The sequence below is a fragment of the Octopus bimaculoides genome, chromosome 24, assembly GCF_001194135.2.
Source record: "Octopus bimaculoides isolate UCB-OBI-ISO-001 chromosome 24, ASM119413v2, whole genome shotgun sequence".
NCBI classification, from domain to species: domain Eukaryota; kingdom Metazoa; phylum Mollusca; class Cephalopoda; order Octopoda; family Octopodidae; genus Octopus; species Octopus bimaculoides.
The window spans coordinates 33,343,065-33,347,779 of record NC_069004.1 but is presented as its reverse complement, the minus strand read 5'-3'; the positions used below and the strand labels follow the sequence as shown (position 1 = coordinate 33,347,779).

General features: G+C 38.5%; 1 protein-coding gene across 1 annotated transcript in view; it reads left to right on the top strand.

The window, feature by feature from the left end:
* LOC106873831 (ubiquitin-conjugating enzyme E2 H) overlaps positions 1-4,715 on the top strand; it is an 80,822-nt gene that overhangs the window by 653 nt on the left and 75,454 nt on the right. The gene's annotated exons all lie outside the window — the stretch shown is intronic.

The window sequence follows — 4,715 nt, the reverse complement described above, 5'->3', positions numbered from 1 at the left end:
TACATACATTCACACATACATACATTTACACGTCCATACATACATTCACACACACATATATACATACATACATACATGCATGCACACATACATTCACACATACATACATTTACACGTCCATACATACATTCACACACACATATATACATACATACATACATACATGCATGCACACATACATTCACACATATATTCACACATGCACACATACATTCACACGTACATAGATGCATGCATACATACATACATTCACACATACCTACATTCACACATACATGCATGCATGCATGGTGGTTGTTCTACTCCTTATGCAGAGTTTGACCACCTCCTACATGTGGCTTTTTAAACCAGACAAGTTTTGTAAAGACAACCATGATGATCTGCGAGTGGGGAGCTATATCTTGGAAATCTGCCGGCCCAATGGTTTCCCTTCATAGCAGAATTAATAGTCAAGACTATTTAAGCATTTTATCTGATCAAATTCATTCTATGGTTGCGGAACTGCTTCCAGAGGGAAGTGCAATCTTTCAGGATGACAATGCACCAATTCACACAGCTAAAGTCGTTACTGAATGGCACGAGGAACATTCTAGTGAAGTTGAACATCTTATCTGGCCACCACAGTCCCCAGATCTCAATATTATTGAACATTTATGGTGCATTTTAGAAAAACAAGTAAGGAGTCAGCATCCTTCACCATCATCCATTTTCCAAATTCACTCACAAGGCTTTGCCCAGCCTGATGCTATAGAAGACACTTGCTCAACGTGCTGCACAGTGGGACTGAACCCTAAACACTGTGGTTGGGAAGCAAACTGCTTACCACACAGCCACGCCTATGTTTATTACTTTACCTAATGTATCCTTTCCTTATTTAAGATGAATGTTAGTCGAGTGAGATTTGGCTGCTGTTTCTAGCAGGGCACCCAGTTGGTTATGAACACAAAGGTTCCAGTTGATCCAATCAACGGAACAGCCTGCTCGTGAAATTAACATAGTGGCTGAGTACTTCACAGACACGTGTACCTTTAATGTAGTTCTCAAGGAGATTGAACGTGACACAGAATGTGACAAGGCTGGCCCCTTTTGAATTACAGGTATGATTCATTTTTGCCTGCTGAGTGGACTGGAGCAACGTGAAATAAAGTGTCTTGCTCAAGAACACAATGTCTAACTGGAATCAAACTCATGACCTTACAATCTTGTGCCAAATACCCCTAACCCCTAAGCCATGCTCCTCCACCTCAATTAATCCTTTGACACATAAAACCAAGCAAATGATGAAGCACCATCCATAAATCCATCTTTGAAATTGTACCAAAGTCTCCATCTTGATGATGACAATATTGCAGCTGCACAATAAGACATGCAGTAATGAAAAACAATCCTTTCAACTGTAGGCACAAAGGCCTGACATTAGTTGATTGCATTGACCCCAGTGTTTTACTGGTACTTAATTCACTGACCCCCAAAAGGATGAAAGGCAAAGTCGATTTCAGTGGAATTTGAACTCAGAACATAGACGGACGAAATATGCAGTAATGAAAAATAATGAGTAGAGTAGGGCATTCTGGACAGGCCATTATGTACTCTGTCCATTGTCCAGTCTGTTCTTGAATGACCACAGATTCTGGTGATGGTCAGAGCCGTCTTAAGGCATGGTCACTTTGGGCAGTTGCCCAGGGGTATAAGGGCCTAATTCTGATCTCTGTATGATGATATTATTTTACTAACCTCTTCATTATTTTCAAAGTGAATTGAAACGAAGGCAGTGTATTTTAACAGAAAAATGGTAACGAAAGGATTCAAATGATCTAGATTATGTTAATTTATACTCCAAACACCAGCTTCTAATAATGACAAAATTAGTTTACTAAATTTTTCATAATTTTCAAAATTTATTGAGACAAACGCTGCATATTTTAACAGAACTCTGGTAACAAAAAGGGTTAAATTGATCTGAATTAAGATCTTCCAAACACCAGCTTAATAATGTCAAAGTTGTTTTACTGAATTCTTTATCATATTCAAATTAACAGAAACAAAAGCAGGGGATTTCAACTGAAATATGCCAATAAAAGGTTCAAAGCTGGGGTTTTTTTTTCCTTCTTATGTAATAACAGGAACTTGTCAGGGTTGAAGCTTGCCACAGCAACAAATTGTCTCCCTTTACATGTGTAAATGGAGTATTTTTTGTTTTTGTTTTTTCTTTCAGCATTTTTATGTCATTTTTTTAGGTTTTCTAAAATCTGTTATAATAACGAGTAATGTGCTATTTTGCTTTCTTTGCAATTTATTGTTGTCTCATCATCACCATAATCATCATCATCATCATCATCATCATCATCATCACCATCATCATTACCATCATCATAGTTGTTGTCATCATCATCAATAACAACAACAACAACAGCAACGTAATTTAATGTCCGCTTTCCGTGCTGGCATGGGTTGAATGGTTTGACAAGACCTAGCAAGCTATAGGGCTATGCCGAGCTCCAATTGTCTGTTTTTGCACGGATTCTACAGCAGGATGCCCTTCCTGATGCCAACCACTCTACAGAGCGAACTGGGTGCTCTTTCCATGGCACCAGCACTAGTGAGGTCACCAAGGAAATTGCAAGACAGAAAATGAACAGAGAAAAATGGAAAGTAGAAGGATGTTTAAACAGATTTTTGGGGAGTTAAGACCAGAAGAAAAATGCTGCAGCATAAAGCAAGGAAGCAATTTAAGGATGGGATAAAAAGCAATCTGAAAGCTTTGGAAATGGACTTGGATAATTGGGAGGCATCGGCTGAAAACCATGCATGAAGGAGAAAGATTGTCAAGAACAGACGTGATGTCTATGAGCAAAGGCCAAGAGGAGAATGTTGCTCTGAAGCATTTACTGTGTAAACAGAACTCAAGTGCAATGTCTGCAGAAATCCAATTGGAACTGAAGTGCAATGAGTGTGTGTGGATGATTTCCTCTCTCAAGATCTGGATTGGTCAACCACCTAAACTCACATGAACCAGGGAGAAATCAAGCAGTTTGTGAGATGGTTCTGCTGCCATGTCTTCTGTGGCAACTTTGTAAGGAGTGTGGTTGAATTTGCAAGGGAGCTGGTGGCCTGACCAGCCATGTGTTGGTGGTTAGTTGGGAGCTGGAATATTTGGTTTGGTTGCATGCCGCTTACAAGCAAAACAAAATCATGATATTTAGATTTTATTAACATTTACAAATTGATGTTACAATTGTTACTTCACAAAAAAACTATTCAACTGAATACCAGAAGCTATGTGTGTGAGAATGTATGCTTGCTGAGAGGTGAAAATATTATGTTCGTGTTTGGCAAGAGGTGATCTTTTTAACATGAACACTGAGCAGCATAGTTATCTGCCATGAATCTTCTGTCTTGGATTTCCCATGCACCTTGATTTACCTCTATGATTCGGTATGAAACTGCATGGAATTTTCCATTAGTCTTGACATCATACAAACACACCTGAACATTGAGAGGCTGAAATATGGGCCAAGAAAACTTGATGAGGACAGTCTTCACAAAGTATGGAAACTTGATGAGGACAGTCTTCACAAAGTATGGAAACTTGATGAGGACAGTCTTCACAAAGTATGGAAACTTGATATGCTGTGGCCTTTGCCCGTTACTGAACTGACAGGGTTTCAAATGCTGAGTACTGCTACATGTTACTTCTTAACCTATGACTCTTGTTCAAGGTGCTGCCCAATGAAATTGAACTCCAGACAAAGAAGCTGGGAAGCAAATATCTTAAGCTTCCAGTCATATCTGTATTTTGTTGAATTCCGTAAAAAAAAAAAATTAAATTAAATTAAAATTAAAAACCTGAATTCTGTTTCTTAGTGAAACTCGTTCCATTGTTCTGTTCTTTTTAGAAATTGCGTATTCAATGATGAATGTAGTGTTGTTATTATTGTCGTCCAGTTCTAGGTCGACAAAACTTAGGATCACAAGCATTCACGCAACAATTATCAAACAATTATTTTTTTTTTTCCATTTTGTCTTGTTTCAATGTGGCAGTATACGAGGGGTATTGACAAGTTCTTGGCTTTAAGGGTGTCGCGAAAGGCCTAGTCGGAGGCCCAACCTTCCGATTTTTTTTATTTACAGGGTTTAGAAAAAATTGAAGGACCGCTGCAATAAGTGTGTGAATCTGAGAGAGGACTATATTGAATAAAATCATAATTAACCGATCCTCCCGTTTTTTTTTCTTTTACCCAAAGCCAAGAACTCTTCAGCACCCCCTCGAATAGTTCTTAGGGACGTTTGGTTGCTATTTCTAGGTGATCGAACGACCATGTTGTGGCTCCCACACTGATTCGTAAACACTTCTATTTACGTCTTTGCTATTTCTGTCTCTTACTCTTATCTGTTGAACTCCTTCGCTCATCACAGGCATCATCCCCAAACTGGCAACATACCATCCTTATAAACAACCACCTATTTTTACATCTTCTCTCCACATGTTGTCTCCCTTCTTTCTCTCGCCAAGTGTTACAAAGATCTAATTGTTAAAATGCCATACTTTATACAGTTTCTGCAAATGAATTGATACGAGCTCTCCAAGATACGAACCTTGAGATTCGTAGCCAGGAACGTTATCCATTGCGCCACAAATTGGATACACAAACACATATACGTAGACAGGTGTACGTAGATACCTGTATGCATATATATATATATATATATATATA